Source organism: Ochotona princeps, chromosome 7 (assembly GCF_030435755.1).
Source record: "Ochotona princeps isolate mOchPri1 chromosome 7, mOchPri1.hap1, whole genome shotgun sequence".
Taxonomy (NCBI): domain Eukaryota; kingdom Metazoa; phylum Chordata; class Mammalia; order Lagomorpha; family Ochotonidae; genus Ochotona; species Ochotona princeps.
In genome coordinates this window covers 83,612,974-83,638,010 of record NC_080838.1, presented here as the reverse complement: position 1 = coordinate 83,638,010, position 25,037 = coordinate 83,612,974, and the positions used below count along the sequence as shown (strand labels likewise).

The following is a 25,037-nucleotide window of genomic DNA, read 5'->3' as shown; positions in this document are numbered from 1 at the left end:
GTCTGCAGTACAGCTGGTACCACAACAAGCAGCCAGGTGGAATAAGGACAAGTACTGGCCACACACAAGCTGAATCCCCACGGTGTTTCCTTCTATCTGCTCTCTGCTCATCACACACACATCTGAGCCCACAGCCTTGGTCCTGCCTGCAGTTTAGAAACCTCCTTTTGCATGTAAAGTTCAATGTACAACTTTCAGAGAAATCTACCCATTTGGAAACTAAACATTAGTCCATGCGTCTCTCCATGTCTTAAACACAAGGAAAACTATATTCAAACCTCAGAATCAGGACCTTCTGCTAAAAAGAAGTCTCAGCTTCATTTGGCATTCAATTCTCAATTTGCTAGCAAGAGAATCGCTGGTCAAAGAGATGAGATAACATCATCTCAGTTACTCCCCCAAGCTATTCCACAGCCCATGTCCCCATTCTTTCTCTAAGTTGATACAGCTCTGCTCTGGAGTAACTCTCACCTAGAGCTTCAAGAATGGAGCTTTCTTCCGCTTTCATGTACACAGCCACGTCCTGGTCCTCTGCCCCTGACTGCTGCTGATCCGCAACTTCATCAGCATTCACTGTGAGGAGCTCAGCCTGGGCTTGGAGGGCCACCAGGAGAATGAGAGCCAGGAGAGCGAGGGTCCTCATCGCTGGGAGTCACCTGCAGGATGGGAGAGCAGCAGCCTGAGTGTGCAGAGCAAGATGTCAGCTGGCGTTCATGGGCCTGCTGGGTCTGCAGGCTCAAGGGCTGCCGTTAGAGTTGGAGTGTGTGGATAGGTAGGCTGGGGCCTGCCGTCGTGCTCAGAGCCCCTGATGCTCCTTCATTCTGGCACATTCATCATCGCATATTTCTCTGTGTTTACTGTCTCTTCCTGGCTGAAACTGATCATTTTGATGGAGACATGGCTGTCTTCTGTTGTTTGCCTTTTAATATTTAAGATGGGAAAGAGAAAGTGGTTTCATTCAAGAAGACCATGGAACAACCGCCTCTCTATTTCTATAGATGGGTCCTGCTGCTCTGCAGATCTGTGATCCCTCAGCCTGTATGTGGACACCCGGTGAGTAGAGTTGCTCACTGCAGTGCCTAGGACACTGCTGTTACTGTGACTGAGAATTTTCAGGTGAAGATGTGAGTAGCCTTCCGCTGGAGTGACTGTGATGTGACATCCAACCTATCAAGCTATGGTGGTAATGCACTCAAATAACACTATGGAAATAATTGATCTAAGGCCAAAAGACATTTGCCCCAGCTTTACTGAACATTGTGTGACCATTTTAATTGTGTACATCGAAAGCGACTAAATTGTTGACCTCACATACTTATGTAACTGGCTCCTCATCTCAAGGCAAGCCATAAAAGTTAAGCTAAAGCACATGAAAGTCTGAAGCCTTAGAAATATTAAACAACCAGGAGATAAAGCTGTTGACTTGGTGTGTCAAGGGTATCTTGTATGTGGTGCAATGGCACTTGGCGATGAAGACTTGACGGGATGCCGAAGTGGGATGTTTGTGCAAAGCAAGCCATCTACAGAGTGAGAAGCAAATCAGGAAACAGGTGGAAATAATCACAAACCATGAAGTTGCCACATGTTAGCATCCAAGTACACAAATAATTAGAAACAATTCAATAGCAAAAAATGATCTGACTTTAAAAGGAGGAAAGGATCAGACATTTGGCTCAGTGTTTAAGATTTCAGTTCGGGAAGCCAGCAACACCTGTTGGAGTGCCAGCGTCTGCTCTTCAGTGTCACCAATTCCAGTCCTGCTACCCAGACCCTAGGGAGCCACAGGTGACAGTTTGTGTTTGATGGCCCACTGCAAACTCATGTAGCAGACAGATTGAGTTTCTAACTCTAGTCCTTACCCAGATCCAAACACAGCATTCACAAGCGTTTCAAGAGTTACCAGTGAATTAGGAAGCTTCTCACACAGACAGAAGGGCCTCAGCAAGAATTTCAGATGCCTGGATTCATCCACTGTAGTTCTCTTTAGGCATAGATTGTGGTTGGAGTTTAATGACATGAACCTAAAGTGAGAATTCAAAGCTTTTCAGTACTTACAGATGCTCAGGCTGTGCACGGTGACTGGAGAGCAGCCGCTGCAGTCCTCTGAGGCAGGTGTCTGGAGCAAAGCCACCACACACATGCAGTGTAGAACTTCTCCTATTTAAGGATCTCCTGGGGTGAGATGTCCTCATTTCAGGAGGACTTCTGATTGAGTAATTCCAAGAACCCAGAAGCAAGGACCGTTGGTTAGTTTTCTGTGAAGCTTGGGTAGAACATGGCTCAATTGGGGACTTTGTATCTGCCTTGGTCAGCCTTGCCCATGTGCAGCTGACAAACACTATTGTGTCTCCCTTATTCCTAGTGAGACTGATCCCGTGATGTCTAGACCCCTTTCCAGGATGAATCTCTTAAAGCCAGGAGTATTAATTGCCTGGGCTAAACTACATAGAGTATTCCTTGTAAAGTAAACTAGGGTGCAGATACCAGTCAACACTCATAGCATTTGCAATCCAGTTCCCTGTCACTTCTCTAAGACTTGGGCTCTGCTCATGGAAGTGAAGCAAATTCTTTATGCAGGGTGGTCCTGTTGGAGAACACCTGGATAGATTATGCACTACCTCTCACATGTAGCTCCTGGTTCTTTTCTCTACAGTCCCTGAGTTATTGATGTGCAAACAGCATGGAACATCCTCAAGTGAAGAAATGTCAACTTGTTTGGACAATGGATGAAGCAGGGCTCTAAGGGTTTTTAGCACCATATTTGCCAAGGATCATAACAATGATAGGGCTGTTAGGATGAGGGATCTATTGTCTGGTCACCAAACCAATTGCAGCCAGAATGACTAAATACTTGTTCCTGACCTCATGAGGTCTCCCTGGGTTATCTGGCAGAGAAGTCCCAGTGCTACCAGTGCACTTTTCAAAGTGCCACAATTCACCATCTTTCTCTCTCTGACGGTGAGGTGAGTGGCATACATTTATGGACAACAGGAATTAGTAGGTTACTAACAAGGCAATAAAACCAAAGGTGTTAGTTCTCCTGTCAATGTGTTCATGAGGATGTTCACACCATCTTCAGCACTTCTTAAGCACAGAGCCTCAGGATGTCTGTGGTGCTCCGTTGGAAGTTGTGAGATGTCAGTCTGTGATGAACTGGGAGCAACTGAGTGAGAGCAAAGTGCCCTGCACAGCCTAAGGTGGCATGTGGTGATGTCCCTGCGTGTCACAGTGGTGGTTGTGCCAAACCTCTTGGGTAGGCTCTCACCCTGGGGCAGCAATGAGTTCCTGTAATGTGGAAGACTCAGTAGCTTCAGCATTTGAGCACATGGTCACATTTAATGAGATCTAAATCATTTGTGAGGTTGGTCAGTTGCCTTGGTCCTTTCAGCTCCTTTTCATGTATCTTCTCACCATCTCTGTCCCTGGGTTTTGCATGTCGTTGCCCATCCTGGATTTAGCAGTTACACACCAGTGGTATGTGTCCTGCCTTCCTCATGCACACTGAGTAGATGGGGATATCGCTGATCTCATCTGCCCACTTCCATTTAGCCGATAGATGCCTGTTCATACTCCTCCACTGAAGGCAGCTTTGTCCTTCCCCTGTAACACTGCTTCCTCATATTTGATGGAGCTAACATTAACACTGGATGACTCGACATGTTGGTTACTCATTACTATGTCAATTAATTGTATAGTGATGTAAATTTTTGCTGATGGTATGTTGGAGCTTTCAATTGACTGGGATGATACTCTGCTGGCTCTGTCTTCAGACCAGAGAGGGTATACCTAAGAAGCCGTTGAACTTGACTGGACAATAAGATGCTGGACTCTATGTTTGGTATACGCTTGCAATGGGGGAATCTCTACTGAACTTGAGCTGTGTTTATGCAACAAGGTGGAGGAATCCACAATGGTGGGAGGGTTTGGGGAGGGGTTGGGAGAACCCAAGTACCTATGTAACTGTGTCACATAATACAATGTAATTAATGAAGTAAAAATAATAAATAATTTCAAAAAAAAAAAACAACACTGGATGACTTTTGCCTTTAGACAATTCTGTTGCCAGCATGTTCTCTAACACTTGTTTTAAACTATGGAGTTTTGTTTTTCATTTGGTTTTTAAATTTTTTATCAACATGGAAGAGTTATATATTTTGTTTATGTGTAGTGCAATACTTTATTTTTTTAAAGATTTTTTTAAATAGAAAAGTGGATTTCCAGAGAGAAGGAAAAACAGAGAGAAAGATCTTCCATATACTGGTTCACTTCCTAAATGGCCCCACTGGCTGGAGCTGAGCTGATCCAAAGCCACAAACCAGGAAATAGGAGCGTTCAGTAGATCTTTCACAGAGGTACAGGGTCCCAAGGTCATGGGCCATCCTCTACTGCTTTCCCATTTCATAAGCAGGAAGTTGGATTGGAAATGGAGCAGCCAGGACAGAAACTAGAGTCCACAAGGGATGCTGATGTGTACAAGGAGGATTAGTCCATCAAGCCATGGTGCCAGCTCCAGGCTAGCGCAATTTTTAACAGATGATTAGGGTAGACACCAAGCAATAGCTCATCACGTCCTTAATCACAGACTGTAGGTTCCCTCCTGTTTTGTGGAACACCATAAGCAATTACCCTCATCCAACCACACTTAGTGTCCACTGTCCAAGAGGACTCAGGGTCCTGAGAGTTAGGTAAAGTCACCAAGCAGAGGTGACAATCCCAGACCCAAGGTCAGAGCCTGACTCAAGGCCTTCACCACTAGAAATTGTAGCTCTGGCCTGATGCACTCTCTCACCCGAGACTCTGAGAAGCTCCAAAGAAGCTGTCTACATTACTCTTGTGCTTTTGTGAATACCAGAGATGGTCTCACCAGGAAGCCATTGAACTTGCCAGGACAATTAGATGCTGGACTTTATGATTGGTCAAAACCTCCAATGAAAGAATCTCAACTGAGTTTGAACTATGGAAATACAGCGGGGTGGAGCAATCCACCGTGGGCGGGGGGAGGGTTTGGGGAGGGGCAGGGGGAATTTCAGTGCATAAAAAAAATGTGTGTGTCACATAATGCAATGAAATTAATAAAAAAAAAAAGGCTCTGGGTTTGGTTCTGTGTTGACAATGACAATAAGGATCCATGTATATTTTTCCTATTCCTTACCATTGGAATATGTATAATTGTGTTGAAAATATAAGCAAAAGTATGCTCCATTCACCAAGTTCAGGAAGTGAAAGCTTCTTAATTCAGAAGATAGGCCCAGTTACTCTGCAGGTCTAGACCCTAGGGTGGAGATGGTCCCCATGGAGTAGAAAGCCAATTCAATGCAGTGTTTTGAGCATTACCATTGAGAGGGCCCCACCGGAAAGACTCCAAGAGGCGACAATGACTTTATCAGTCTGTATACAAATGAGCTCAAAATAAATTGGCCTAAGTCTACAAGAATATTTACTTTTCCAATTATGCATATGTATCTATATATGAAGTGTGCAATCTGATTAGGCTTATCTTGTACCATGTACACAATAAACTCCAACTTTGAAGGCATAAAATGACAGGGAAAAAAGCAAAGCGAGTCCTGCTGTGAACTTTGTCATTCAAGGAGAATCTAAGCATCCTCACTGCTGTGACCCTGAGATGCAGGGGCAGTGGTAAAAAATTGAGATTTCCCAGCAATTAGACCAGTCAGTCTAACTTCACAGCAAACAAACTCACAGTTTGTACGCTACCTATAAATCCACCTTCCACTAGAACTTACAGGATTGGAAAAATTGTGAATTTAGGGCTAATCAAAAAGAAAAAAGAAGATAACATTAGCTTCCCATGAGAAAGCATATGCTCGATTTAATAAACTGCAACTTTAAAGTATATGTGATATGTATACTTATGTTCCAAAAAGGATGAGAGGGGCCTGATGCAATGGCTAAATTCTCACATTAGCAACACCTTGATCACGTAGGAGTAGCAGTTCGTGTCCCAGCTGCTCCACTTTCCATACAGCTACCATCTTAGAGCCTGGGAAAGCCATGGAGGATGGCCCAAAGCCTTGACACCCTGCAGCCATGTGGGAAAATCTGGAAGAGGCTTCTGGCTCCTGACTTCAGGTTAGCTCAACTCTGGCTATTTTAGCCATTTGGGGAGTGAACTAGCAGATGAAAGATCTTTCTCTCTGTCTCTCCTTCTCTCTGTAAATCTGACATGCCTTTCAAATAAAAAAAAAAAACAAATATTTAAAAAGAAGAAGAAAAGGAAGGAGGAGTAAGGGGAGCTATCATTTAAATAATAAAGCCATGATGACAGAAGTTAGTGGAAAACATGAAGCTATTGAGAGAAATACATCTGAATGAAAGAGTTCACTATAGGAAATCAGCAATACATGGGAACTAGTAGAGAAAAGAATGAGTAAACCATAGAAACAGGATTGGCATTATGCAATTTAACAAATAAGAAATAAAGCCCCAGAGAAGAGCAGGGTGCCGCCAAGCATGTTAGCTGGAGCTAATGGAGTGAAGAGGACAGGATAGCACAGGCCAGACATAGAGGGACACACAGAGAACTTGGTGCAAAGCCAGGTAAAGAGAGCACCGAAAAAAATGGGAATTTAGAGCAGATCAGAGCACTTCCACATGAGCCTGGCCATGAGGCTGCCCAGGGACCTTTTAGGCAGGGACAAGTGCAAGGGCCTTCTTACGGTGCTGAGCAGCCAGGAGGAGGGAGAGCATACAGAGAGGCCTGGAGGACAAGGGTGTGATTAGGGACCAAGGGTTCTGGACTGGACATTCAAGAAAGAGGAGCAGCAGGAGACAGTGAGTGAGTGGATGTGCAGTGAGGGATGGAGCAAAGAAAAAGGAGGGTCATTGCCCCTCAAGAAAGTCAGAGTTTTATAGGGTAAGCTTTCAGCCAAGGGAGGATCAAATTTTTTTTGGAAATCTGTACATTGTTAAAATGAAACCTTGGGGCTTCTGCTGGTATAGGCGGTAGGTGCAGGCTTGAAGGGGGTTTGGAGGATGGGAACGGTGCTGGGTGGGTAAGGGGGCAGGTGGGGAACTCAGGGCTACACCTAGGCAGGCACAGTGAGCCTGGGGATTTTTGCACCTGCTTGATCCCAGACAGTGGAGTGGGGGGAGGAGTGGGAAGGGATGGAGCCCTAAGTTAGCATGCTGTCATGGTGTGCTGGTGGACCAGACTTGGGGAACTGTGAAGGTGCTTGGATCTTGGGTGGGCAAAGGGGTAAGGTTCCAGGCCAGCACAAGTGCCAGGAGCTTAAGTCCCTAGTGAGCTGACAGAGTTCCAGGCCCACATGCCACACCATCAGAAGATTGGACTTGGGAAAACACACTGGGCAAACCATGTGCTCCCAGGCATAGGGACTGTGGATTGCTCAGGGAAGAGGATATGGGATGTGTGGGAGGGAGGACTGCTGAGTATGTTGCAGGTGAGGAATGACCTCTGGGAGACCTCCACTGACAAGGCCACTGTACTTGCAGATAAGCCAAGGCACCGAGTCTGAGCATTTTGGAGGAGGGAAGCTGGAGGACCTTTCTGATGCACACACCCATGTAGGAGACCTGAGCAGAACTAGTTAACATCAACTACCACCCACTGATGCACACTGAAGCTCGGACTAGTGACTTACGTGGCAGGGCTGGATCACAGTACCCACCAGTGAGTATCGGAACAGGGGACAGTTAACATTAGGCTGGGCCATGACACTAACCAGCACATGAAAAAACCAGGTCTGGGGTCAGATTCGTGGGGGGATATTTGGGTTAATCTCTGGGAAACTTCAATATCTGGTCATTTGCTCAAGAGCTGGGGACGGTGATGGGCTGAATTACACTTGACTATGGAACTCCCTGACACTCATAGATACTGGGGTTGGGAGCAGGCCAGGCTGATTCAGGCTGTAGCACTCAAAGCAAACCCAAGAGCAAGGTGCGGGGCATGCCAGACTGCAACATGTACCAGCTCACACAAAGGCCAAGACAGAGGGAGCAGACCATCCCGGCAGTCCATTAGGATCTACAGGGGTCATCTAGTACCAGAGCATAGGGTGAAGAACAAAACAAATTGGACAACTTTCCCAGCCAAACATTGCCAGCAAGTAGCTGGGAAAATGGACACTCCAGGGTGGATGATGTCAGTCAATGAACCTTGGAAGGGTTTCCTCAACCTTGGAGCAATGAAATCAACAGCATTTCAGAACTATGGAAGCCACTTGAGCAGAACCTGTGGAGCATATTTGAGTGGGATGCTAGGATGATATCGGGTGGCTATTTCCCATCCCCAGCTACTTATGTGGTTAAGATGGTGGGTGAGGATTCTCCCCTTTTCTTTCCCTTCTCACAGATACAGGAAGAAAAAAAAGTAAAAATGGAAACAAAGTGTCTCATCTCCTCTCCCCTAGCCCTCAACCCTGCCCACCCTAATCAGTGGTCCACATGGGAATGCAACCTTCTCAACTGTGTAAGCAGCAGCAAAAATAAAATAAAATGAAATAATTAAAAATAAAATGAAACGTTGTGTTTAGTAGCAATGTGGAATGTGGAACACTTGAAGTCCCAGAAAGATAAAAAGAGCAGTTTCTAAAAGTTCCTTTCAGAAAATATAGAGGAAAAACCCCAAGACACGGGTGTAGGGGATGGCTTCTTGGATAAATCCTCCAAAACACAGGCAACAAAAGCCAGTCTAAGCAAGTGGGATGATAGTAAACTCATAAGAACTTCAAAGCAAAGGAAATGATCAGCAGAGAGAAGAGACATTCAATAGAATTGCAAAGTATTTTCAAACCACCTATCTGACAAATGACCAATATCTCAGATATATTAGAAACTCTAAAGATTCAACAACAGAAAAACCAATTCAGTTAAGAAATTGCAAGAATCCTTAAAGGAATAACTACAGATGGCCAACGAAGTCATGAAAACATACTCAACATGACAAAGCAAATGCACATCCAGGTATCACCTCATCCCTGGTAGAATGTTTAAAGCCCAATCCACAGCGAGCAGCAGATGCTGCGAGGATGTGGTGAAGGGAACACCTACACCTTTAGGAAAAGGTAGAAGAGACAGAAGGGGAGGCTTCCAGAAGAGGGGGCAAAGGTAATATCATAATGTCTTTAAAGTTGCATCTACATATTACAACAAATCTGTTAAAAACTAAGTTAAAATTAAAATAAATAATAAATACAAATCCCTTCCATTCTGGTTCTGCCTGTTGTAGAGTTTGAACATTAAAAACGCCAAAGTCTATTATAGTGAAAGCATTGTACCAGACACTTTTCTAAAAGCAGGAAAGACCTTTTCAGGACTGGTGACTTGGGTGTCAAGATGTTGCCACAAGGAAGGGAGTTAAACTGAGCTCCCTGGAAGAAAACAGCAGGAGAATTTCTAAGCTTTGGACCAGTTGTTGGGAAAGTCCTCCAGGGGTTAGTGGGACGGTTGCAAAGGTGATTACACCATCAGTGTTCCTAATTTCCACCTAACTGAAGTGAGACTCCTAACTTCCCACAAAGACAGGGTTGCTGTGTCTTTAGGCAATTACTTCTTCAAGGAGTGGCTCCTTGTAACTTTTCCTTCATCTCCCTGTTTTAGCACATGAGTAACTGATTTAGGGTAGAAGATATCTAGTTCAGAAGCTAGACACTGATTGTGCATCCCACTGATGACGTTGTGTCATAAGTGAAGTTCAGCAGGTGCTCTGGTCAGTGTAGCTTCTCACACAATAGACAAATTATAATAATGCTTGGCTGGATAAATGAAGTTTTTAGATAAATTTTCTTTGTTTATAGAGATGAAGGCATTCATGACTTAAAAAAAACTGGAGAGTTGGGGGAGTTGGATGTGCATTAATGGTTTAATCACTAACTGCATGTACTTGCATGGTTATTCATGGACTCTTATGTTCAAAGAACCAAAGGAACGCATCCTGGAAACTATGATGGCAATTGCTCACAAAACAGATCATGTTAAACAAATATTTCTAAGTTAGGGGATACATGAAATTACTGATACAAAACATACAACTAAAGGAAGGAATTTTCTCTGTAGGATCAGTAGTGGATGGGAATTTGGCAGAGGCAAGAATGGGTAAAGTGGAGGATACGGGGATGGATAGGTAACCCAAAGAACAAGGTAAGAAAAATAAGACCCCAGTAACAGTGGAGCACCACAAAGCACTCTCCCTGGTGTAACGGGATCCAGAGGACAAGAGAGCACTGAGTGCCCACACAGAACCCGATGCAAAGCCAGGGCAGGGTGCCCACCAAAGGACATTCAGAGCAGATCAGATGCTTCTGGGGAGGAGGGACACGTGTGAGAGCCTCCTTGTGTGCTGAGTAACCAGGAGGAAGGAGCGCGCAGGGAGAGACCTGGAAGAACAGGGTGTAGTTAGGGACCAGGAGCTCTGCACGGGGTGTTCAGAGAACAACTGGAGGAGACGGCAAGGCTCGGGGTGAGGCTTTGAGCAGGAGCTGTGACAACAAGAAAGGAAAATGCTTGTTCCCAAGGAGGCCAAAGGGCCGAGAGTTTCGTGATTGAACTGGCATCCATGTGCAAGCCATAGCCTCTTCTTCCACCTGTAAATTCTTTTAATTCTTTGAAAATGGAGTTCTATGGTTTTGATGGCAATTGGTGGAAATAACCCTGGAAGCCCTGGGAGACAAAAACAACTGTTTTCAAAAGTCTCTTCCATCCTGGTTCTGGTGGACAGCTGAGGCTGAGCACCAAGAAAAAGCCAAGTCCCACATCTATGACACTATGACACTTAACACATTGTAAAAACAGCAGGGATGACTTCCTCAGGACTGTTACCCTGAGGGTTGACATATTGCAACAGGAAAAGGAGTTGAACCGAACTCTTTTGAAATAGATGCCAGGAGAGTTTCCAATCCCTGAGCAGTTGGTGGACAGGTTCTGCAGATTAGCGGGAAGGTAATTACACCATCGCTGTTCCTTAATTTGCACTAACTGAAGTGAGACTGTAACTGCCAAAGAGACAGACAGGGATGCTATAGCCTTGGACAGTTACTTCTTCCATACATGGTTCCTTGTGGCTGATTCTCATCTCTCTGTCTTAGCACGGGGGCAGCCGACTTAGGGTAGAACATGTCTAGTGGGGTTGAGTCGACATGCATATGTGTGCATCCCACTGATGACATTTGTGTCACAGGAGGCTGAGCAGGCACCCTGGTTGATGAAGTTTGCTTCACATCCAAGTTATGATGAGAGGATGTGAGAGACACTCCCGCTACTGAGACACCTGCTCAGCCACAAAGCCAGCCTCAGTAATGCATTTTTATGCTGTGTGAACACCTGCTTGTATCAGGCAAATATCTGGGTCCCAGAATATGATGACCAGAAAAAATGTGAGGGTTACATTCTAGTGAGGGTGGACAAATGTCACAGCTGGTATATAAACAATATGTGCAGATTGTGAAATAGACTGATTTTATAAAATAAAAATAAAAACAATGAAGGGGGTTAGAACACCTTTGGGAGGATGTTGCAATTCTTCAAAGGAAAGTTCTGAAGAGTTCTCTAAGAAAGGGAGGTTTTAGCAGAGACCTGGTCCTATGGGAGCCAGAGGGGCTCTGGGCTCAGCACAGGTCTGCCACGGAGGAGTTCTTCTGGCTCAGTGAACGGTTTAAGAATGCGACAGATGGGAAGTGGAACCTGTAACTTCAAGTCCTTTCCAGCCACAGAAACCCAAGTAGCTCCTGGAACTTCATAAGCTCAGTGCCCCTCTATGCCTTACTGTGTACCCACCAGAGGCCCTGGCACGATGTCTTTCAGATGTTCACTTCTCTGAGGTCCCACCATGTGTTGTTGGTGCAGTGGTCATACCAGTGACTATGCCCATCAGATTGTCTTAGCCAAGAATGGTGAATGATGCACCAACACTCTGTCTTTGTCTGTGCTCGTCAGCCTCTCCCCTCCCAGAGCAGTTGGCACATTCTGTGGAGGACCATCATGGTAACAATAGCCATGGAAGAACTTGCGTGTTCCTTTTGCAGACATGTTGCGAGTCACAAACAGGGCCTTTTTTTTTTTTAAACATAAAATAGATGTAAGGAGTATGGGATTTGCACTGGACTCCTCACCAGAACTTTGTGGTTAGTTTCACTGATACACAGGAGGGTGTCCAAGAGTCAAGGGTGAGCATGGGAGTGAAGAAAAGGCCAGGCTGGAAGCTGACCACAGCCCAGTCAACAGGAGTCGGTCTAATGCTCATCGACACGTTGTTCGTGTGTGTGACATTTTGAGGGATTTGAAAGAAAACAGTGTTAATATGAGAAGTTCATGAATAAAGTGAGATTTAGACCCAAATTGACAAGAAAGCTCCTTTTAGTTACTTGTTCCTGACATGTAATACAATGTAATTGATAAGTAGAATAGCTAAAACTTTTGAAGGTTTTTTAATATAAAAACTATTTACTAGTCTAAGTGGAAATATTTTGGAAAGAGAGACAAACAGAGTGAGAGAGAAAAAGAGAACTTTCATGCTCTTGTTCACTGCCCAGGTGACCACCATGGTGAGGGCTGGACCATGCTGCAGTCAGGATCCGGGAGCTTCCGTTGAGTGAAGCTGCACAGGGGTGAAATGTCCAGTACCCAGGTCTGTATCTGCTGCGGTCCCGGGGAGTTGATTAAAAGTGGAGAGACTGGGATAGCAACTGGTGTTCTTATGGGATATCGGCTTCAGTGGAGACCCTGAACACACTAAACCAAAACACTGGCCCTGTGAAACGCTTCCTAAAAGAATAAAAAGACCATATTGGTTTGCAATGTCAAAGAGTGATAATCTGACAATTGCCACAAAATGGATAGAACTGTGAAGTAAGCCTGACCCAAAAATACAACCAATGCATGTTCTTCTCATATGTTAAAGCTAAAAGATGAATGCATGTTTGATATGAACATAAAGCAGTCATTAACAGAAGCTGAGAAGGGTGGGAGGTGGGTTGAAATTGGTCAATGGGAACTACACAGCAGGCCATTGAAGGTAAGGGTGAGGTGTTCCACAGAGCCCTGTGTCCAGTATAGGAGAAGTGACTCCAGGAATATCCCTGCCTCTAGTCAAGACAACGAGTCTACAGGAAGGACACTAACAGTGTGCTCTGAGAAAGGTGTCAGTGTGAGCTGTCACTGTCACACATGGCATCTGCCTGACCCCCATCCTTAGGTGCATACTACGCTGTGTGTCCAAGCTTTCCTCACTGTCAGATTGTGCATTCAGGTCATGCCCAGTGCCCACGTACACCATAACTGCTGGAGGCATGGTGAGTGTAAGGTTATGGGAAAATAGCCTCATTTCTTCTAAAGTTCTCTTCAATTTCTCACCCTCTGCACAGGCTCACATACCCATTATATGAATATCTTCCCCAGGAAATGAACTCTTACATAATGGAGCCAACAGCTTTATGAATGTTGCAACTCAGGTATTGTGTGTGAATTCAGCCACACACATGTGAAAAATGACCATCAGTGATTCCAGATGCTATGAATAACTAATATGAATATCATCTTGTTTATAATAAACTACTCAATGTCTCATGAAATGTATTGAATTCTGTACTGAAAGTGAAAAACAGCATGGATATGTTTCTGTGTCATCTTTTTTAAAAAATTTATTATTATTATTTTTTTATTATTTTTAATTCATTAATTACATTGTATTATGTAACACAGTTTCATAGGTACTTGGGTTCTCCCCACCCCTCCCCAAACCCTCCCACCATGGTGGATTCCTCCACCTTGTTGCATAACCACAGTTCAAGTTCAGTTGAGATTCCCCCATTGCAAGCATATACCAAACATAGAGTCCATCATCTTGTTGTCCAGTCAAGTTCAACGGCTTCTTAGGTATACCCTCTCTGGTCTGACGACAGAGCCAGCAGAGTATCCTCCCGATCAAATAAAAGCTCCAACATACCATCAGCAAAAATTTACATCATTATGGAATTAATTGACATAGTAATGAGTAACCAATATTGTAAAAGTAAATGTGAGTTCTTAACCACCTTCTGTGACCATCTCATTGACATTTCAATTTTAGTTTATACACAACATATAACAAACCTAACATAACATGTTATACATAACATCGTGTCATCTTAAATTAAGGCAAACATGTGGTATTTCCCTTAGCATTATGGTTTCCAGTTTGGCCCATTTGGCCACAAAGGACTGCATTTTGTTTTTTTTAATAGCTGAGTAGTATTCCATGGAGTAGATGAACCATAGCTTTCTTATCCAATCCTCTGCTGATGGGCATTTTGCCTGCTTCCATGTTTTTGCAATTACTGATTGTGCTGCTATGAACATAGGAGTGCATGTTGGTTTCTCATAAAACAAGTGGTTCTGGATATATTCCTACTAGTGCTATTGCCGGATCATACGGTATGTTGAATTTAAAACGCTATGTCAGAGCAGAGCAAGCCAAGTTCCATCTGCAGTTGACTTATCCAATGTGTTGCATTCAACTCCCCAATGGAGGAATTCCAGTGCATTCGCTTTAACATTTGTAAGTAACAAGTAGTCATAGGCAGTGTGAATAGCTTTGTATTGCCCATAAGTTGAGCTACCTGCAGTTGATGCAGTTTGATCTAGACCCTGAACTGTGGCACTGCCCTGATCACAGTGGTTTTGTGGTTTCTTGAGGGAGTAAGTCAGCATCACTTTGGTTGCTTTGAAATCACAACCTCACTAACTGTTATGATGGTTTTCTTCCAAGACCATGGCTAGGCCATAGTCGACACAAAGTCCAGGGTTAAGCTTCAGTTGTAATGTTTCTGGGCAGCATCTGGCCCGAAGGAGGCCCTAGGTTCCCCTTTAGCTACCAAACACTCCACCCTGACCGTCATGCCTCCAGTCATTTGGGACATGTCCTACATGTGTTTGTAAAAACCTTCTGCCTTTGGTAGAAAGCACACGTAGCATTGGTCCATGTTGCTGAGTTTCATCTTCATCATTAAAGTTATAAGCCCCATGTGTTTGTGGGAACTATACTAAATATAGTTACAGCTGGCTCCAAAATGACCCCAATCCCATTACGCTGGGGCCTCCATTACAACTTCTGATGCTCACACACTAAGCATGCCCAAATGATTACCTGTGGCTTTTACACACAAGGACTACAGCTGACTTAGCTTTCTTCCTTCTAAGAAAAGCAGATGCTTGTGTACACATACCCTCATTGAGGCAAATTCACCCATAGGGTGTATTCCTGTGTAACTGTGCAGCCAAGTAACAGCCATGACCTGAGTCTCGCACTTCAGGGGAGGTGCATAACAGGCTGAGAATTTAAGTGAAATTGTGGTCAATGATAAGATAGTTTAGCATGAAATCTGCTGGGGTCCAACATGGGGTGTGACCCCACGTACCTCAGGTCTGCAATCCACAGTGTGACTGCTCACCTGTCATCTGTTTGAATTATGAAAGGTTATTTAAATCCAATTCCTTTTGCTCCTTTCCTCTTCCATTTATCTTGTTCATTACCACATAGCCTTCTATGATCACCTAGTTTGCAAGACTAACGCCTTTTGAGCTCCGTGAGGCTTCGATGCCAGGCTAGTTGCAAGGAAGATGACCTGCTGCACATGTTTTCCCTGATAGACAGATTACAATAGATAACATTGGGCTGAACAGATCAATCTCTCATCACAGAGATGAGGCCAATCCTTGGGAGGGGAGCTGCATCTGTGCTGCCTGACAGGCTGGTGACCCGCATCACATGGGCTGACACGTGCATTTACCTTCAAGAAACTAAAGGAAAGGAGCACAAATGCACGTGACATTGGAAGCACCCGAAACAGGAAGCACCACGTAATGTTTCAAAGTTAGGATGAAATGTGTAATGAGTGATTTGGGAAACGAGCTGAATGGAAGAACTTCCTGTAAGAGATTCAGTAGTGGTAGGAACCAGCAAAGGAACAAAGTGGAGGATGCGGGAGAGGGAGGTGTACAACCTACAGAATGAGGGACAGTGTGAGACAAAGTGAATGAAACTGCACAGAGAAGCAGGCACGAGGAGCAGAGGCCAAGAGGGACACCGTCTCCAAGCAGGGCACAGTACTGCGTTTCAGGGTTGTCTATTGTCTAAGCTTTTAATGAGTCTTTGCGTTTTGATCGTAATAATAAAAAAAACAACTCAAAGTCTAGAAAGAGAAACATGGCTTTGTTACTCTCCTCCATTCTGCATCTGATTGTAAGCAGTTTGAAAATGAAACTCAAACACAGAGGTAAAACCGTAATGTCATGTATTCTAGGGGAACGTTTGCACTTTTTGAAGAGTATAAATAGATCTTGTACGATTCTGTTGCCACAGGAATCAAGACTGGAGGATGGAGAAGAATTAGACTGAACTGCCTTGAAGCGAAAGTCAGGACAGTCTCTAGGCTCTGGCCTGCTGCTGCTGGGAAGGTTCCCTGAGGGGAGTAGTGGTGAGGTGTATAAAGGTGATTACAACACTTGGGTCAGTTACTGCACGCTGTCTCAACTGGACTCCCAACTGATGTCAGAGACAGTGATGCCAGGATCCTGAAGAATTACATTTGAAAGAGACAACTGCGTGTGACTTGTTCTTCGCTTCCATATCCTTGAATCTGAACCATCAGTTATGCTAGGATAGATCCAGTGCGTGTGCATCCCACTAGTGAGTCATGTGTCGTATGTGAGAGTGGGCAGGTGTGCTGGTTGCTGGAAACCTCAGACACCTTCAGCCCATCTCTGTCTTAGGGTTTGCATCTGCCATTGCCCAGGGAGTCTGACTTCTCAGGAGGGAAGAGGAAGATGCGCTCAAAAAGGACACCACTCTCGCATGTAGTGTCTGTGTTGGAGAAGAGTAGGAGGGGGAGCTGTGGCTGCCAGCACTGGCTCTGTGGATCTCAAAGGGCAGTATTGCTGTCTTTCTTTCCTCAGGTCTGGTGTTCTGGTTTTACTTGCAGGAGTGATGTTTTCGCTACCAGAACTTCTACACTCCTGCACAAAGGAGACCGCACATTGGAGAGAGAGCTGCTTTGTCTCCTGTCTCATTGTCTGAGAACCTCTTCTGGTGCTATCTTATGGGCAGTATTAGATTCTCATAAGTTTTAAGGGAACCTGAGGGTGCATGACACAAAGTGAAGCCAAGAAATTATGCATGAACATTTAGAATGTGAAGACCAACTTTGAACAGATATGGCCCAACTTTTGGAGATACAGGAATATAATGGCAGTAGGAACAATATCACCATGTGCTGCTCCTGGGCTCTAGTCCTACTCATTGTGTCTTTTTTGACTATTGACTTCAGTCTGAATCCAGATTGTTCCAGTGGAACTGAGACAACATCCAGTTTAAAAGACAGCTGTGCGGTGTGGGGCTGTGCAGTATAATCCAACACCTTGGGGAAGAGAGTGCTTGCTTTTCTGAAGAAATAGCATGTCCATATCAAATGAAGTGGAAACTGACAAGAAGAGATTTGACACAACCACCACTGTTACAAGCTTCGCAACACCTCATATCTCCTCAGTTTGTGGGAGGACGCTCTGTCATTCAATTGCTCCCAATCCTTCATACACTGATACTTGCTGCATTCTAAAATAGATGCTTTAATGGTCCTGAGACCATGTCCTTCGTGCCTGAAGATGATATGACCATGCCCCTGGTCACACCGACTGGCTGGAGAGAATGCTCAGTTTCATTGCCTTGGTGATGACGTGATTCGTTATTATTTTTCCTGAAACCTGTGAGAGACACACACAACAAGAAGGAGGGAGATGTTGGTATGTGGCACAGTGTGAGCGCTGACGACACTGCTGCCATTGGAGCTTCTATTCAAAATGACCCTCAAGGAGCCCATCAGGCAATTCAGTGCATACCAGGAACAAGCCATCATCCCAGTCGTATTTAATAATGTCGGCTTGGCTGGTAATGGTTTGAGTACCAGGTCTTTGAGACCTCACTGTAGCAGTCACCCTGAAGGAATTCCAGGTGACAAACTCCTATGGAATCATTTCATGGGTCCTGAGACCAAGTGGTGCTAGAATATCACTTATCCATGGTCCATATATTAATCAAACAAGGAGAAATTTTTCTCATCTAAAAAACTGCAGGCTATGTGCATATCAATAATCCAAGGACAGCCCAGCAAAACTTGTGCTGTGTAGATACACAAGCAAACATATCATACAGTCTACTAGGTTTTCTCCAATATCCCTCCTTCGCACAATGGATTTCATTAACATTCGAGCATAGATTTTGAATATTAAGCAGGTGATGGAGAATTGGATTGAAAATGCTATGAGTGTTCATTGGTATTTTTACCCTAGTCTCTTCCACAAAGAATTTATTAAGTGTGATCTAGCGTTTGTAGCAGGCTTTAATCTTCCTTTTTATAAGAGACTCACCCTGAGAAATAGCCTAGGCACCAGAGAGTCAGTCTTCCTAGGAATAAAGGAGAAATAATAGTGGTTGCTTCCTGACCATAAGCAAGGCTGACCAAGGCAGATACAAAGTCCCCAATTGAGCCATGTTCTACCCAAGCTTCACAGAAAACTAACCAACGGTCCTTGCTTCTGGGTTGTTGGAATTACTCAATCAGAAGTCCTCCTGAAATGAGGACATCTCACCCCAGGAGATCCTTAAATAGGAGCAGTCCTACACTGCATGTGTGTGGTGGCTTTGCTCCAGACACCTGCCTCAGAGGACTGCAGCGGCTGCTCTCCAGTCACCGTGCACAGCCTGAGCATCTGTAAGTACTGAAAAGCTTTGAATTCTCACTTTAGGTTCATGTCATTAAACTCCAACCACAATCTATGCCTAAAGAGAACTACAGTGGATGAATCCAGGCATGTGAAATTCTTGCTGAGGCCCTTCTGTCTGTGAGAGAAGCTTCCTAATTCACTGGTAACTCTTGAAACGCTTGTGAATGCTGTGTTTGGACCTGGGTAAGGACTAGAGTTAGAAACTCAATCTGTCTCCTACATGAGTTTGCAGTGGGCCATCAAACACAGACTGTCACCTGTGGCTCCCTAGGGTCTGGGTAACAGGACTGGAATTGGTGACACTGAAGAGCAGACGCTGGCACTCCAACAGGTGTTGCTGGCTTCCCGAACTGAAATCTTAAACACTGAGCCAAATGTCTGATCCTTTCCTCCTTTTAAAGTCAGATCATTTTTTGCTATTGAATTGTTTCTAATTATTTGTGTACTTGGATGCTAACATGTGGCAACTTCATGGTTTGTGATTATTTCCACCTGTTTCCTGATTTGCTTCTCACTCTGTAGATGGCTTGCTTTGCACAAATATCCCACGTCAGCATCCCGTCAAGTCTTCATCGCCAAGTGCCATTGCACCACATACAAGATACCCTTGACACACCAAGTCAACAGCTTTATCTCCTGGTTGTTTAATATTTCTAAGGCTTCAGACTTCCATGTGCTTTAGCTTAACTTTTATGGCTTGCCTTGAGATGAGGAGCCAGTTACATAAGTATGTGAGGTCAACAATTTGGTCGCTTTCGATGTACACAATTAAAATGGTCACACAATGTTCAGTAAAGCTGGGACAAATGTCTTTTGGCCTTAGACCAATTATTTCCATAGTGTTATTTGAGTGCATTTCCACCATAGCTTGATAGGTTTGATGTCACATCACAGTCACTCCAGCGGAAGGCTACTCACATCTTCACCTGAAAATTCTCAGTCACAGTAACAGCAGTGTCCTAGGCACTGCAGTGAGCAACTCTACTCACCGGGTGTCCACATACAGGCTGAGGGATCACAGATCTGCAGAGCAGCAGGACCCATCTATAGAAATAGAGAGGTAGTTGTTCCATGGTCTTCTTGAATGAAACCACTTTCTCTTTCCCATCTTAAATATTAAAAGGCAAACAACAGAAGACAGCCATGTCTCCATCAAAATGATCAGTTTCAGCCAGGAAGAGACAGTAAACACAGAGAAATATGCGATGATGAATGTGCCAGAATGAAGGAGCATCAGGGGCTCTGAGCACAACGGCAGGCCCCAGCCTACCTATCCACACACTCCTTCTCTAACGGCAGCCTTTGAGCCTGCAGACCCAGCAGGCCCATGAACACCAGCTGACATCTTGCTCCGCACACTCAGGCTGCTGCTCTCCCATCCTGCAGGTGACTCCCAGCGATGAAGACCCTCGCTCTCCTGGCTCTCATTCTCCTGGTGGCCCTCCAAGCCCAGGCTGAGCTCCTCACAGTGAATGCTGATGAAGTTGCGGATCAGCAGCAGTCAGGGGCAGAGGACCAGGACGTGGCTGTGTACATGAAAGCGGAAGAAAGCTCCATTCTTGAAGCTCTAGGTGAGAGTTACTCCAGAGCAGAGCTGTATCAACTTAGGGAAAGAATGGGGACATGGGCTGTGGAATAGCTTGGGGGAGTAACTGAGATGATGTTATCTCATCTCTTTGACCAGCGATTCTCTTGCTAGCAAATTGAGAATTGAATGCCAAATGAAGCTGAGACTTTTCTTTTTAGCAGAATGTCCTGATTCTGAGGTTTGAATATAGTTTTCCTTGTGTTTAAGACATGGAGAGGGGGTGGGGAGAACCCAAGTACCTATGTAACTGTGTCACATAATACAATGTAATTACTGAAGTTAAATAATAAATAATTTAAAAAAAAAGACATGAAGAGACGCATGGACTAATGTTTAGTTTCCAAATGGGTAGATTTCTCTGAAAGTTGTACATTGAACTTTACATGCAAAAGGAGGTTTCTAAACTGCAGACAGGACCAAGGCTGTGAGCTCAGATGTGTGTGTGATGAGCAGAGAACAGATAGAAGGAAACACCGTGGGGATTCAGCTTGTGTGTGGCCAGTACTTGTCCTTATTCCACCTGGCTGCTTGTTGTGGTACCAGCTATACTTCAGACACCCTAATGAACACAATTATTCCACAAGTAACTCCCTCAGAATGCTCCTGACTCCCAGCTCCTTGCTCTTCTCATGTGTCTGCAGGTGTCAGCACAGGTGTCGTCTGCACTTGCAGAAGAAGAGTGTGTGCATCTCAGGAGCGCCGCTTTGGGGTCTGCATAGCCCGTCGTGCCCGATTCCCACTCTGCTGTCGCCGCTGAGCACGAACAGCAGGGAAAAGCTGCTCCTTCCTGCTTTGTGGTCTTTATGGAAACTGTTATGACTCCTGTGCCGTGTCCTTTCCTTCCAACCCCAAATAAAGAGCCTTAGCGAGTGCTCGGTGTCTGTGTTCCTTTGATGCTCCTGGGTACCTTAGCCTGGACCTCAGGAAGTGTGAGTCCCAGCATCTTCACCTGTTTTAGACAAAACTCTGGTTGGAAGATCTAGCTCGAGTTGACTTGAGTTCGGGTGTCAGGTAGAGGAACGTGATCAGAGCTCCACGCATCTCTATTTGCTCTTGCCTCTGCCTTCATTCGGATGACATCCTCCCCCACGGACATTTCCAAGGTGGGAGGCCAAGCCATAGGCTCCAGTTTCATTCCTGCAACATCACCATGCCCTGGTGTAAAGCGGAGGAGTTTCTGTGAAAAGACCCAAATTCAGCAAAAGGCCCTGACGGTCTGGGGTTTCACAGCCTGTGCAACGACATGTGTTCAGTTTGACATGGGCTATTAGCAAAGGCCTGATGAGTAGAACAGGAGCTCACACCATGTTGAACTCTGAAGGCAGTTATCTTCACCTGCGACTTTGTACATAGTGAGTGAGTTTTTGCACAGAGGGCACACTCACCAGTCCTCGGGTGTTTTGATCACGTGATCTCTGGGTTAGTGTAAGGCACTGGGAGTCTGCTGGTGTCAGAAAACATGGCTTCTTAGAAACACCAAAGGAAAGAACGAAATTGAAGAAAAGGAAAATCTGCCAAGAACCGTACACGTCTGAGCAGCTACAGGTGCTGAGGTTCTGCTGTAAAATATCGTGCACATGAGGGAGGCTCGGTCACCAGGTCTGGACGAGCAGATGCAGTTTGCACTGGGCATTCATAGTGGCTCTGCTGCTCTGTCCCCATCTGCGGCTCACCCCACTGCCCGCCCCTCATGTGGTGGCTTTTGTCCTTCTGGGGCCTTTCTTTTCTTGCATCTTGATTGACAAGCACAATATCTACAAAGTGTCAGTCAACACGTAGATAAGCTATTGTCTGTGCCCTCTTTTTGTCTGGCCTCCTATTCCCTCCTTTAGATGCTCATGGACCCATGCTACTGTCAGCTGTCTCTCAGGATGTGGTCACAGAACACTGTGAGGGGTATAGGGTGTGCTCCAGCCACCATGTCTCTGAGTGGGATCTCATCTTTCAGGTGAGGAATCTGGTGCACATTCCTGGAGAACAATGTCTTTTCAATCTATGGCAGTCCTTACCGGGATGGTCACTTGGTCGCTTGCAGCAAGCCTCGGCAGACCTGCCATCAATGAGGAGGGACTGAAGGGTGTTGAGAAGGAGAGTGTGTTTCTGGGGATTCCTCAGACTTCTTGACTAAGACTCCGGAGGGCTCAGACACTGGTGTGACTGCCAGCCTAGCAGCACCAGCTGAGACCCCACGGCAGGGACAGAACTCCATGCCCCTCCCTCCTGACCTCTAGATGGGTCACAGCCCCAGGTGTGTCTGTGTGAGAGCGAATGCATGTGTTTTTCACAGCATTGTGTTTTGATGCCTACGCAATGACTTACCAAGACGGTGGTGAGGAGATTAATTTGTGTAACAGATGTTTTGTTTGGGGCGAGGACAATCCTTGGTAAACCTGTAATCCTGTCTTCTCTGTTTCTGATCTTTCTTTGTGCTGGTGGATAACCTGGGAACGTAGCAGGTGATACCCTGGTATCCATGTGGGAGGCCCAGGATGGTGTGGTAGGAGTTGCAGGGAGAGCTCCAGGGGGAGCTATGGCTGCCTGAGCACAGACTCTGTGTCTAACATCTGCACCATCACTATCCTGAGGACAGTGCTGGTTTCGCTCGTCCTCCCTCACTGATACACATGATGATTTTGGTTAGCAGAACATTAGTATTGTATTATGAATGGCTGGGAAACCTGCTTTCTCTCGCCCTTTTATTTCCTGTGTGACTCTCCTAGTTTATTTTACATATACTCAGGCTCATAGACGTTTTCTGTAATCCAGGAAACCAACATTATGTCTATAATATTTTCAATTTTTATTAGACACAAACGGAGAATTATCACAATGCAAACATCACAATGTGACTGCTTTTGCTTACTGAATTGAGTCCCAAATTTTGTGGACAACACATTGTTACCTGAATAAAAGTGATTTCTGTGGTGCTGTTGTAATTCTGTGATTTCACAGACAGCTCCTGCGGCCTGTGCCATCACCAGTACCTTGAGGGAGAAGATGGTGGTATTTCCTGAGATGTTAATGTGTTGTGACTAGCTGCCTGAAGTTGACATGAATGCTTTGCTTCCTACATGGTAAAATGTAAATGCAGGCCTGTTGAAGACACAGTAGAGGTCAGCAGTTAATCAAAAGCATCACTTGAACCTTTAACAATGTTTTTCCTGACGCATGTGCTGCTCTCTGAAATGGCTATTATTTGAAGCTAGCTCATTTATTACTTTTTAATTTATTTTGATTTCACGTTGTGGCACTGGTATGTCAAGGTAACACAAGGTACACAGAAAGCATGAGAGAGATGCTCACAGAGAAGTTGCTCCAAAAATGTATTTGAAAGAGAAAGAGGGTTGATGGTAAGCCATTGGACATGTGACTCTGTCCCCTGCATGAGGGAACAATGAACTCACAAGATCGCAGCACTTTGGGCACACCTGGCCATCGGTATTGTGCTGCCAGGATTGCCTCCTGGGAAAAGACAGAACCTTTTGTAATCGCAATCTGTACTTTATGTACACACAGAATACAGAGCAGTAGCAAAAGGGATCAAGAGAAATGAGGGAGAGTTACGTGCTGGGTTGATAGGGTGTCACGTGGGCTACATTCCAGTCAGTGGCATGAAGAGCAGTTTGCAAGAGAATACAAGTGTTGCTCACACAAAACATTAATGACCTACGTAAAGCTGTCTTCTCTTCTTTGTGCTCTGGACTTCATCAGACACATCTGAACACAACTTCAGTTCCATCTTCAGTGTACAAATCTTCCTGGGAGACAGTGTCAAATGCTGTCCTTCTGTCTGGATTTGCCCATGTGATCCTTGCTGACCTGAATCATAGAATTCCCCCAGCTTTAGAGGAAGACATTTCACAAATAAGTAAATATGGCCAAGTGATCAAGGCCAACCAAGTCTGAATCTCAGGGTCTGCCTCCACTCAACCCCTTCTCATGAGTTGTAGTCTCTCACCTGGATCCTGAAGAGCACTTTCTTTATTCATCAACACCAAGACGGCCATGAGTTAGTCCTCTGCCTCTGAGCACTCCTGGCCTGGAGCCTCATTGGCTGCTGGTGGCACAGGCTCAGCCTTGGCCAGCAGAATGGCAGTGAGGAGGGTTAAGGTCCTCATGTCTGGAGTCACTTTGATGCCAGGATCAGATATGAGTGTGTGTGCAGTGGGGAGTGAGTGTGTATGTCTAATTCTGGGAAGAGGCTGTGAGACAAAGGCTGCAGTCAGAGAAGGTGTGCACAGGAAGTTATTCATAGCAAAAAAAAATCACTGATGGTCATTTTTCACTTGTGTGTGGCTGAATTCACACACAATACCTGAGTTGCAACATTCATAAAGCTGTTGGCTCCATTATGTAAGAGTTCATTTCCTGGGGAAGATATTCATATAATGGGTATGTGAGCCTGTGCAGAGGGTGAGAAATTAAAGAGAACTTTAGAAGAAATGAGGCTATTTTCCCATAACCTTACACTTACCATGCCTCCAGCAGTTATGGCGTACGTGGGCACTGGGCATGACCTGAATGCACAATCTGACAGTGAGGAAAGCTTGGACACACAGCGTAGTGTGCACCTAAGGATGGGGGTCAGGCAGGTGCCGTGTGTGACAGTGACAGCTCACACTGACACCTTTCTTGGAGCACAATGTTAGCGTCCTTCCTGTAGACTCGTTGTCTTGACTAGAGGCAGGGATATTCCTGGAGTCACTTCTCCTAT

At 45.1% G+C, this 25,037-nt stretch overlaps 1 long non-coding RNA gene across 1 annotated transcript; it reads left to right on the top strand.

The window, feature by feature from the left end:
- The first annotated feature begins 18,641 nt into the window (after window positions 1-18,641).
- On the top strand, window positions 18,642-21,040 carry LOC131480791 (uncharacterized). Its single transcript, XR_009245817.1, has 3 exons — window positions 18,642-18,722; window positions 20,122-20,306; window positions 20,965-21,040. It is a non-coding gene; the product is annotated as an uncharacterized LOC131480791 (long non-coding RNA).
- The last annotated feature ends 3,997 nt before the right edge of the window (window positions 21,041-25,037 follow it).